We start from the raw sequence: 13,172 nt of genomic DNA, 5'->3' as shown, positions 1-13,172 counted from the left end.
CCAGATCTCAGCACCCCACTTAGATCAGAGTGCCTGTCTGCTGACTCAGAAGTTGAACCTCAGAGGCTCGCCTTAATGTTCTGGGACTCTCCAGGGTGTCAGCAGCCCTGGTACCCAGACTGCTCCTAAGGGTTCCATGTCCCTTCGCTTCTGTGCTTCAGGACATAAGAAGAGAATATGGACACCGTGACTTCTAGCAGACGGAGACAATGCCATGGCCATGACAGCCTGCCTAAAGATAGCTTCCTGAAATGCCTGTGCCTTGGATCTGCCCCTCACATAGGGCCACTTTGATGCTTTTTGCTTTATTTTTGTGTGCTAAAATTGTCAAGAATTTTCATATCTCACAGGATGTAACAGGAAGTAACTGTTTGATGGCTGGGTGATAATTTGAAAATGCCAAGTACAAGTGCTGGGACAGGAAAACCAAAGACTTGTGGCTTCCCCAAGAAAGCAGCTGGATGTGTCTGTCTTTTCTTTTCACTTAAATATTCAAAGAAAATGGATTTCACAATGTCTGGGCAATTTTTTCTCTCTTTGAGAAGCTCATGCCCACACTTGGGTGTATGCAACCGTTCTTCCCTTCCCCCTCTCCTTCTCTCTTTTTTTCTCTCTTTCTTTCCTAAGACAGGGTCTCTCTATATAGCTCTGGTTGCCCTGGAACTATGTAGACCAGGCTGGCCTTGAACTCAGAGATCTGCCTGCCTCTGCCTCTCAAACCTTGGGATTAAAGGTGCACACCTTAGTAATTTGCATTTGTATATCATAAAACACGTTTTATTTAGAACAAGTCAAGAAGTTGTACTGAAATTTGTTTGATGAGGTTGTCCTTTTAAAGTGACAAAACCTCTCAGCTGTCAAACTGTCACGAGCCATTTCCCCCCTAAAAATCATTATAGGAACCATCACCCTGGGGAGTCTGCAGAGAACCCCACACCCATAATTATGTTCTATTGAGAACCTTCCCCACACCCAATTAACTGCTAATCTGTTAGCGGAATGCGCCTCACATTCCAGCTATCCAGGGAACCAGGTGTGGCAACTTGTGACTTCTTGGCCTACCTGTCCGAACGTAACCTGGCCTACGTGACCTGGAACACGCAACAAGAGTCCAGTTTCCCTACCCTTCAGGGGCTATATAAGCAGCAACCATGATCCTAATAAATGGGGGCTTTGACAAATCTGCTTGGCCTCATTCTTCTGTCCTAGCTCATTCCCTTCCAGGTAGCGCCCCTCCGAGACCCTGGAATAACTAGCTGCAGGGTGGGTTACAACCCCTAGACTAGTGACCCACCCAAGGCGGCGACATCAAACTGCATCAGAGATCTTTGAGAAGGATAAAATTTTACTTGAGTTATTGATTTAAAAAACGACAGAGGACTTACTCTATTGGCTACCTAGAACCACGCCTCAGCATCCTCCATGGTCGCTGAGGGCAAGGGCATCAGGACTGTATTTGTCTTCTGCTGTTTAGCACAAGCTCCAGAAGATCCTGTGGATTAGAAAATGTGTAGGAAGACAAGCCTGCCTTGACCTGAGCAGCTCCAGCTTTTAAGTGCTGCCTAGTGCATGTGCACAGGGGGATGGTGTGGTTCCATCAAATGCAGATGACAGAGCTCACGCATGCGCGCAAGGGTTCACACAGTTGCGTCTTCCGTAGATAATGCAGCCATGCTGAACGTGGGTCACGCCTGAAGCCTCGTCCACACTTGTGTGTGTGGCCCTGGAACCCAGAAGCGTCAGCTGTATTGTGGCTGAAATCCCCTACCCACAGAGACCAGTAGGGCTAACAAAATAATCGCAATTCACCGAAATCTCTACATTTGGTAACTTCTTTTGCAGGAACCAATAACAAGGCATGACTTAGTGCATCGCTCTGATAATTAAATTTCTTGACTTTTAAGACAACTGTCTCAGAATTTAATTTTCCCTGGGAAAGGACGAAAAGCCCAACAGAAAGGTGATTTGGTAACCTAGAAACATCTACTTTGTGGATTCTCCCCAGAGTTTGGTGAGCAATTCTATGAAGGCTAAAGCTGTCCCTGCTACTCCCATTGGCATTCAGCCAGAATCCATGTCAAAAGCAGCCATCAATGGGGTTACCTTAGGAGTGAAAACCCCTAGCCGCATGCATGTTTATGTAAATCAGCAAATTTACATAGGTTGGAGATCCCCTTTCTCCTCGCTGTTTCCAAAGGTGTTCTAATTATGCAAAATTATGTCATCAACAGTCCTGGACACGGACAAGTTCATTATCAGCAGAGGCGCCAGAGTCTTGCATACTGAGTTTCCCAACTTTCAAAGGCCTCCAGTTTCAATGGGAATCTGGCACCGGTTCCAATGATTTGTGATGTGGTCGGAGGGCCTCGACGGCAAAGGTGTTCGCAGTTTAAATAATTCCCCAGCCCTTGGCATACGGCTCTGATTTAACTCTGCCCAATAACTGAAGCCCAGTGCCCCTCACCCCCACACCCAGTCATTTCCTTCCGTTTAGAAAGAGCCTGAATCCCTTTGACACACTCCCTCGCTGCCCTTGGCTTGTTTTCTATGGCATCTTTGATTAGGCCTCCTTCTCGCAGGACATTTGAATAAATAATCTGCTTGCTCCTCTTTTGTTAACAGAGTGCTTGCCTGCTGTTTCTGGTCTCCAAGACAGCTCCCAGCGTTTGCAGCCAGGAATTAAGATGCCTGTGAAATCCGCCCTTGTGCGGCAAACGCCTTGTGAGGGAGCGCTTAGAAAACACTAACTTCTTTTTCTTGTTCAGCCACTAAACGGTAGTTACTGGGAAACAGCCATTGAGAATGGGCTATTAGCTAAGAATCTCTGCAGGCAACAGCTGAGGGGCAACAAAGAAGCCGCAAAGAAAAGGCTTCGTAAGCTCCTATTTGTGACTCCTTCCTTGGAGCCCTCAGAAGTGACTTCTGCGTGCAGGCAGCTGCTTCTGCCATTTATCGTTAATCAGATAATCACAGGGCCGGGAGAGCCCTTAATCCACTCTTCTGCATTAGCCGGGCTTGAGGCTTTCTGAAGAGCTTCCAGAATCCTCCATCGCTTTCCTCACTCCTCTGCTGGGAAAAGCCAAAAATGAACTTGGATAGGAGACATCAAGTCCTTCCAAAAGAGAGAGGGGCTTTTTGATTTTATTTTATTATTTATTTATTTGGGTCGATCCTTCACTTTCTTCCTGAACAACATGGTGACAACTGTAGTCCCTGTGATGACTGTTCTTGGCTGTCAACTTGACCACACCTTAAATTAAAAATGGAAGGCACATCTGTGAGGGTTTTTGCTTAATTTGAAGTAAGATCCGCTTCTAATCTGAATTTCTGAGTTGGGAAGTCACACCTTTAATCTGGGTTGTTTGAGCTGGGAAAGCCCACCTCTATCTGGGCCTCACCTGCTGGAAGCCTCTACAGGGACATGGGAGAAGGAAGGTTTTGCTTTTTGCCCATTTGCTCTCACCTTGCTATCAAGTCCATTCCTTCACTGGTATTGGAGCTTACTTCCTCAGGATTCCAGGATCTACTGAAGACCAGCTGGGACATCCAGTCTCGTGGACTAAGCAACTGCCGGATTTTTGGACTTTCCATCCATAGGCAACCATTGTTGTATTACCTGTACCGCAGCCTAATAACCCCCGTCTATACATATAGAGAGAGATGTTATGCCCAAATCCGCGAGGTCCTCCAAAAGCCAACAAGGAGACCAAGCCCCATATGTAAAAGCAAAGAGCCTTTAATTTATGCAAGTTTGCAAACTTGGTCTCTCTGCATGTCCAGTGTATTGGAGTAAACGGAGAGCCTGGAGCCCAGTTAGAGTTGGGTTTTATAGTTGTAAAGGTGGGGGTGAGGGTTTTCTGAGGTTCAGGACTCCTGATTGGCTGACATTTGTCTCGGGGTGTCCTTGTGAGTGTGTGCAGGCAGGTGATCCTATCTACAATGGTTGGAACGTTAGGCATTTCCTTTGGATGGTCTGTTCTTGGGTGGTGCTAGTGTAATCTCAGTTTGTAGTTCTTCCTGCAACCAGGTATTGCTTCAGGGTAAACTACTGAGACTCGAGCCTCCATTAAATTTATCGATGGCTGAATCCTACTCTGGTAGGTGATAATGATTGGAAGTAAAGAACTTCCTTTGGGTGATCTGTCCACTTAGTTTATCATGGCTGGCTCCTACAGATAGAGATTTATTTTGTACGTTATTGTTAATCCCAATGGCAAGACTAAGACTACTTCCACAATTTAAAGCCAAATTTGAAGCAAGCTTTAATTAAATACTGACCAGGTGTATGGACTCCGGCCAGGTTCATACCCAGGTTTCTGAGAAATGGCCCAGAGTCAAGTATGGCCAGGGCTTAAGAAGAAAAACCCACAATTCATTGCATTTTCCGTCAGGTCCAACCCACAGCAAGCATGCATCCTGAGTTACCTCCAACCTGTGACCCTCCCACCCACACGTGTTCAAGCCCGTCAGGACAGAGGGGTCAAACAAACTTGCTTAGGGGAACAAAAAAGACGTGGCTTATTATCTCCCATAAACAACAGCCTCCAGCATTTCAGGAACTGTCTGTCCTTGGGTAAGGGGCTTGCAGATCAGAAGCATTTTTATTTCATGGATCCTTAGGCATAGAAATTAAAATTTAAAATAGAACTTTGGCTCTCACTGCTGTTTTTATATCACTTAAGAAATCTGAGGGCATGTGGTTTCAGTGTTCAGTGATGCAGTGATCTTCTCAGAAACCCTAGATTTTTCTCTTCCATCTTCTGACTCCCCAGCGCAAAGGCATTATCTCCGGTCACAGTGGCAAGGTGACTATGGTCGTTCTGTGTGTTGTATCTGTGAAGAAAAGCCGTGGTGTTTTTTATTCTTTCTCTTTGTTGGTTTAGAGGAGACATCTCTCCCGAGACCATGTGCAGATGTCTACTTGTGACACCTGGGTCAAATGGCTACCACGGTATATAAGCAGGACACAAGGAGAAAGACTGCCAAACCTTGCCAAGACAGGGTAAGATGGTTCTGAAAATTTTCCTGCCTCTGAAAATGGTCTGTCAGTTATGCTAGGCCTTAGCCAAAGTTGGTTGCTTCAACATTGCAAATGAGACTTTCAGTGATTGCTCAGGTAGCCAGTTGTCTACTGCTCACTTTGGAAGTTGCTTGATTGCACTTCCTGCCTACTCAAGTAATATTATCTCCATTCTCAGGCCTTCAATTGGGTTGAAGATTAGATAGCAGTAGTTACCATCTTCTTATGATTTAGACATGCCATTTCCAATGCAAGACTTAGACTCTTTAGAATAGAATGTTTATTAAAATATTAGTATGTGTTCCTTGCTTAATATTGTTTGTATTTATTGTGACCCTAATTTTATACTTAATATCTGTTCCTAGTGTATATAGTTTTGTGTTGGGTTTGGAACTCTCTTATTTAGACAAAAAGGAGGAGGTGATGGGGAATCCCTGTCAGCCAATGATCTTTAAGAGATGGGACCAGGTTAGAGTGTGACCTTTTGGGTACCTGGAGAAAAATGCTGGCCCGCCCAGGGTTCTTTCTATGTGTGGTTCCCACACTATACAGCTGAGTTTGGACTTCTTGTTCCTGTTTTATGAGTTTGCCCCTTATAATAAAGAAATTATGTTGGAGTTTACCTGGTATTCTTTGATCTGCATCCAACAACACACACACACACATATGAATGTGTATATATGTATACATAACTTATATAAGAATGTACATATGTATATATAACACACATATTCATACTATAAATCCTGTTACTCTAGCGAATCCTGTCTAATACAGTCCCCAAACACTAAGATTATCACTATATTCATTTCACAGATGATCAAACTAATGCTCAAAGAATTGCCAGGCAAGGGTTCTCTGGACACAGGACTTAGGGTACTAGAATCATTACAGTTGTAGAAAAAAGCCAGAATGTGGTCACCCTAGGTTTAACTGAAGGCCAGACTATTGCCAAACCTTCTTCTCAAACCCCAACACCACCTTAAATTGCTCTTGACTCAAGGGATAGATGACGTATCTACTGGAGCATCCTGAAGTGGTCAGAGTCCATTCTGTCTGAGTCAGAGGGCAAAGTCAGGTGTGCCAGCTTCACAAGATCAACTCAGGACAGCAAGTCCTCTCTGGTTCCTCAGCGTTCACTGGAGAGGCTAGTCTAGGACTTGACTTGTATGTTTTCACTCTTTGTTCTTTGGCTTTTTGAGGGCCTGCCACCCAGCTCCCAAATAAATCACATAGAGTCTTTTTCTCATAAAGGCCCAGCCTTAGCTTGGCTTGTTTCTTGCTAGCCTTTCTTAACTTAAATTATCCTGTCTACCTTTTACCTCTGGGCTTTTATCTTTCTCTATTCTACATACATTTCTTTACTTCTTACTCCATGGCTTTCCGGTGGTTGGCCCTTCTTTTCTTACCCCTCCATCTTCTCCCAGATTTCTCCACCTATTTATTCTCTCTGCCTGCCAGCCCCGCCTCTCCTTTCTCCTGCCTCACTATTGGCTGTCCAGCTCTTATTAGACCAATCAAATGTTTTAGACAGGCAACAGCTTCACAGAGTTAAACAAATGCAACATAAAATAATGCAACACATCTTTGCATCGTTAGACAAATGTTCCACAGCATAAACAAACACATCTTGAAATAATATCCTACAACAGTTGACTATTAAGAGATGTGGAAGGTGGGTGTACTAATGTGGTAGTTTGAAAAAAAAAATATCCCCCAAAGGGAGTGGCACTATTAGGAAGTATGGTTTTGTTGGAGTAGGCGTGGCCTTTGTGTGGAGGAAGTGTGTCACTGTGAGGTGGGCTTTAAAGTCTCCTTTGCTCAAGCTATGGTCAGTATGGTACACAGTTCACTTCCTGTTGCTTGTGGATGAAGATGTAGAAATCCCAGCTCCTTCTCCAGCACCATGTCTGCCTGCATGCCAACATGCTTCCCACCATGGTGGTAACGAACTAAACATCTGAAACTGTACGCTAGCCCCAATTAAATGTTTTCCTTTGTAAGAGTTGTCGAGGCGATGGCGTCCCTTCATAGCAATAGAAACCGTAACTATGACAATTAGCACCCATGGATCACATTTATGTAACTTGCCACATCAGAAGCCATCCTATAAGAGACTATAAATCCTTACCTATAGTGATGCCAGTGCCAGAGACTGAGATATGAACGTGAAGTCAAGCTTCTGCCTCAATACAGGGAGCAGAACCGCATTGGATTAGAGAAGAAATCTAACCATGATGTATTCTGACCACACATCCCACATAACCAGAGGTCAGAACTTTTGGACAATTTCCAAGGATAGCTTATCTTTCCTCCTTTTGTAGTAATAAGAGCAGATGTGCTGCGTCCCCGGCACCCGGCCGCCCGCATGGCTAGGTTATGCCCCGAAATAATTACACGGAAACTGTATTCATTTAAACACTGCCTGGCCCATAAGTTCCAGTTTCTTATTGGCTAGCTCTTACATATTGTTCTAACCCATTTCTAATATTCTGTGTAGTCCACTATGTGGCTTACCAGGGAGGATCTTAACCTGCTTCTGTCTTGAGTTGGAGAATCATGGTGACTCCCTGACTCAGCTTCTTTTTCCCAGCATCCTCTTCTGTTTACTCCACCCACCTAAGGGTTGGCCTATCAAGGGGCTTAGGCAGTTTCTTTATTAATAAGAAATCATTCCCACATCATCCTTTCTTTCTTCTCTTCATCCTCCTTCCTGTTCTTCTTTACTCTTTTCCTTACCACAAGGGTTCCCTCTTCCAGCACGCCTCCATGGGCATAGAGGAAGCCAGGCCCTACCCAATTTCATGACAGAAAGATGAACTTGGGAGAGTCCTGTTTGAGAGATCCCCGGTCCTGTGTCTCTCTTTCCCAGTGCTGTCCTCTATGGCAGGATGCCAGAAAGTATGGAAAGCCCCAGAGGAAGGTCAGCAGGTTGTTGGGAAAACCAGGACTTTTGGAGGATCTGGAAGGAGATTTCGGTCAGGTGATAAAGCTACACCTATACACCGATCTTCTCTCCATCTGCCCTGAGTTGGGGAACCATCCTCTGAGCCCTGTGCTAGCCCAGTCCTTCTCCTGTGGGAGAGTCGGTGCCTCTTCCACACTTACTTGTGACTGACAAACTCACCTGAGAGGACAGGAGTTTAAAACAAGGATTCCAGGGCACCCTTTAAGGGCACATGACTGTCTCTGCAAGCCATACCTTAGTGCCTTAGTGCTGCTGGGATAGAGAAAGAGGGTGGAGTAAAAGCTCCATGGCTTTCAATAGGACCCTCCCTCTTTTTATTTCTTTTTATTTCATAGATTGTAGATTTTTATCGACAATGTTAGCTCAAACAATTCTCCACCTTTTCTCTACTGTGTCAAACATTTTAACTTTCTTTTAGCTTCGCCTCCAAACTTCATGTTTGCATTACCTTAGTTCTCTTTCTTTTCCTCTCTGTCACCAAATAAAAACCATTCACAGACATCAAGTGTCTTGAGCAGGTAGAACTTGGGGCCCTGTCTCTCTAGCTGTAAGATACACAAGTGGCTTCTCAGGCTGTGCTGGGCAGCAGAACCAGAGTGTCCAGGTTGAGTGCCCAGCTTGTCTTCTCAGCTCCCAGCCCACTGCTCTCTGAGAACACAGGTCCCATCCCTGACATTTCAGAAGTGGGTGGGGGACACTTTCCCTGCCCTCCCTAGGATTCCGAGATTATGGTCAGGCTGGGTGGCCCCAACCTGCTGTATACTCCAGTCATTCATGGAGAAAGAGGTCTCCAGGTGAGGCACCACCCCCACCCCTCCTGAGAATGTCACCATTCTGCTTCTGGAGCAGCTTCTGCCAGCAGCTAGCAAATCTTGGCACCAGGGAGAGGAGCCAGGCTTTGGATGTACAGAGCGAGGCCTCCCTGTACCTTTCTTCAACAAAGGGGTAATGCTCCCTCACCCTGTTACCAAAGAATCTCACTTTCAACCAACCACATGCACAGTATGATGAAGAAAATCGAGAACTGTGATCTCCTTCTTCATTAGACACTGGGCAGGAATTGGGAGAACTTTGGTACACGCTGTCATAGGCCACCCTGGTTAGAACAGTCTCACTCAGGCACCTACTGTAATGTGTGGCGGTGGACTGCATGTCTGACTCCCCGACATCAACTGATTTAGGACCCTATAGGACAATAAGTATGTCACAAGCGCGTCATAGGTGGATGGAACCCAAGCCTGGGATGAAGTACACACCATTCACTGAAAGAATGATTTATTGCTCTTGTGTCTGCCACAAGCCACCAAGAAGCAGTGTGGGGAACTGGGAAACTCTTCCTCCAGGAGCCGAAGAAAAATGCTTCCCCTCCTGGCCAGTCTCTGTCCTCTTTGTCCAGGTACCGTGTCAACTGCCAGTTCCCCTTCTGCTCCTCGCACTGTTCCAGCCCCAGCCAGGTTAGACCCGGCAGATCTTCCCATTAGATCACCACACAGCAGCAGAGTGGCCGGCCCTTCCATCTCAAGTTTATAGTGGCTGGCTGGAGAGATGGCTCAGAGGTTAAGAGCATTGCCTGTTCTTCCAAAGGTCCTGAGTTCAATTCCCAGCAACCACATGGTGGCTCACAACCATCTATAATGGGGTCTGGTGCCCTCTTCTGGCCTGCAGGCATATACACAGACAGAATATTGCATACATAATAAATAAATAAATATTTTAAAAAAAAGTTTATAGTTTGGCGTAGAACTCTGAGGGGGTGTGCATTCATCCCTGGACAGAGGTGCTTCCTAATGCAGGTCAATATTGGGCTTCTGGACGGTTACATCCATCACCGGAGTGTCTGAAGTGTTCCCCCAAGAACACTCACCTTCTCTCTCCCCCTCTCCCTCCCTGCCTCCCATCTCCCTCTGCTTGGTTCCACAAGCTCTCCATTCACCATCCAGCTTCCTGGCAATCAGTGCCCTCAAGCTTCTGGCAAGAGGAGGAGAGGAGTTGTTCCCTCTGCTTTCTAGATGGCTCTGCCACCATGTTTGCTGTGTCACCTGGGCAGCCGACCTTTAACTACCTTTCATGAGTTCTGCAGAAAGAACTATGGACAGGTTGTAAATATTTATGGCTGCTACTCCTGCCACTGTCCCAGCAGCATTGCTAAGTACTTCCCATGTACAACCATTAGCATTTGTAATGAATCTATGCAACAAATAGCATCCCTCGCGTTTTGCATATGAGGAAATAGGCCAGGAGAAGTTATGTGAGTTTATCTGGATCACAGTTGGTAAGCAGAAATGGTGGGACTTGATCTCAAACCTGTGTGACCCAAAAGCCCAGATTTATTATTTCCCAAGAACCACAGAGCAGACATGGATGTAATACCAACCATTCCAGGTATCCCCTCTTTTTTGGAGCGCTGACTCTAAGCTCCCCTTCTCCCCTTTCTTTTCTCTGCCACCATGAAGAAAGGGGTTCCTGGAGATCACAGCAAGACAAAGATCCGCAGCACACGGGAGGAAAAGCACAGCCTCTCTGCCTGCGTCCACTTGCAGTTTGTTAGCTTCCAGGAGAACAGAACCATGTGACCCGTGTGGTGGCTGGAACTCACAGATAGAGGCAAAGTGTTGGCTATGAAATTCCCTGAAACAGCAGATGGGGAGGAGTAGGGAAAAAAAGGCACCTCAAGCTCCGGAGCCTGCCTCCCCATCTTCTTAGAATCAGTGGAGTATCAGAACCGGTCTAAGACACCAGTAGCATCGCTAGTCCCATCTGGCAGGCAAGGACACTGGCCCATTGTGCGCTCTGAGGGAGCATTGTTGATACAAGGATCTAGGTCCAAATGTGCTTGTGAAGGACACTGCAGCCAGCAGCTTCCCTTTTCCTGGAGCTACTGAAATAGTCTTAAGTTGCTGGGAGGCCACAGAAGCTTCTCTGATTAGAGAAATGGATGAATGAATGCGTGAATGAATGAGTCCCAGAGAGAACTGATAAAAAAAACTGTTCTGATCTTGTGCCTAAGCAGGAACACAGCTTAGATTGTCACTTAAACCATTCCCTGGGTTGACAGAACTGTGGCTAGTCATTGTTACAATGTAAAAAAATGGCCAGAAGGGAGTAGCGCTGTACAACAGGGTTCACATGGGAGGTTTATTGGAAGAGGAAAGAGAAGGGGGCAAAGAGGAAGGGACAGAGACTAGTCCCTGGAGACAAGAGGAGGGGAGGGGGCGAAGGTCCACCTTTTATAAGGAACGTAGTGAATTTTCATAGGAGGTGCTCTAAGTGGAGGCAGCTAAGGACGTATCCTGTCAGGACCCCAAGGTCAGGCCAGTACAGATGCCTGAATACGAGCAGCCATGATCCCCATTAGCCAAGTCCAGATCGTGATAAGCCATCAGAACAGCATAGCTACATCGTATGGATCCTTTCCCAAACCTGGGAGTTGAGTCATGGTTTGCCTGCTAGGCTTCCTCTCTACAGATAATGTTACCATGGTAGCCATTTGACCCAGGTGTCACAAGTAGACATCTGCACATGGTCTTGAGAGAGATGTCTCCTCTAAACCAACAAAGAGAAAGACTTTTCTTCACAGATATGACACACAGAACGACCATAGTCACCTTGCCACTGTGACCGGAGATAATGCCTTTGCGCCGGGGAGTCAGAAGATGGAAGAGAAAAATCTAGGGTTTCTGAGAAGATCACTGCATCACTGAACACTGAAACCACATGCCCTCAGATTTCTTAAGTGATATAAAAACAGCGGTGAGAGCCAAAGTTCTATTTTAAATTTTAATTACTATGCCTAAGAGATCCATGAAACAAAATGCCTCTGATCTGGAAGCCCCGTGCCCAAGGACAGACAGTTCCTGAAATGCTGGAGGCTGTTGTGTATGGGAGATAGCTTGTTCTTTATTCTCCTAAACAAGTTTGTTTGACCCATACTCACAAGATACACTTGATCACATATGGACAGGAGGTTCACAGGCTGGAGGTATATCAGGATGTATGCTTGCCCCTGTTTGGACCTGTTCCCCTCCTCCTCTTCCTCTTCTTCTTCCTCCTCTTCCTCTTCCTCCTCCTTCTCCTTTATTTCTTTTTTTATTTTTCGAGACAGGGTTTCTCTGTAGTTTTGGAGCCTGTCCTGGAACTAGTTCTCGTAGACCAGGCTGGCCTCAGACTCACAGAGATCCGCCTGCCTCTGCCTCCCAAGTGCTGGGATTAAAGGCATGCACCACCATCACCCAACTTATGGGTTTTCCTTCTTAACCCACTACGAATTGTGATTCTGGGCCATTTCCCGGAAACCTGGGTATGGACCTGACCAGAGCCCATTCACCTGGCCAGTATTTCATTAAAGCCCGCTTTGCAGCAATTTGACTTTAAACTGTGGTGGTCTTATTCTCAATGGGCGGGACTCACACTGCTTCATGCTTTCAGCCATGTCTGGGGACACTTCCATGACATGCAGTGAGAGCAAGAGAAAGATCCAGATGCCAGCGTGCTACACAAGGGCAGAACAAGCATGCCTGGACCAAGATGAGTCTTTGATGTTGCCAACCCCTTATCAATTGGCTTGTGTGACTTCCAAAAGACTTTAGAAATGGAACGAATGACACACGTTTGTTGAGGACCGACGACATGCTGGGTATGATGCTAGTTGCTACGGTTGCAAGAAGGGACAAAGCAGACAAGGTCATCATCACATAGAAAGGCTTGTTTTGTTTGGTCCTTGCCCTGCTATGGATAGAACACAGCCTCATGCAAGCTGAGCAGGAGCGCCACTCCTGAGCTTCCTCCACCCCATTCTAGACTACCCGCGCATGATCGTTACTATAATAACCCTGACGGTCAGAAGAGCACAGAGACACAGATCACGTACCAAAGAAGCCTGGACCGTGAGAGTCCAGATGTAGTTGCAGAAGAGAAGGGACCAAGAGACAGAGAGCAAAAGAATTCCCCCGGGAACCGGGATGTCTCTCTTCTCTCTCCTACACATGTATTAGAGCCACTATCTCCCTTTATCCCAACAGTCTCTGCTATTCTTTCAATGTGACTCCAGTTCCCAGGAGAATCAAGTGGGCTTTTCTTTCTCCGGGTAGGTGAGGCACACAGGGCGAGTACCCTGTGTTGTGTACACAGATACTCCCATAGATGATCTCAGTAGCCCGGAGTCCCTTCCTCCCCTCCAATTCACGG

This window comes from Alexandromys fortis, unplaced genomic scaffold (genome assembly GCF_014885135.2).
Source record: "Alexandromys fortis isolate MF-2015 unplaced genomic scaffold, M_Fortis_MF-2015_v1.1 scaffold_0, whole genome shotgun sequence".
Classification (NCBI taxonomy): domain Eukaryota; kingdom Metazoa; phylum Chordata; class Mammalia; order Rodentia; family Cricetidae; genus Alexandromys; species Alexandromys fortis.
The sequence above is the reverse complement of the archived record's forward strand: the minus strand, read 5'-3'. Positions refer to the sequence as shown.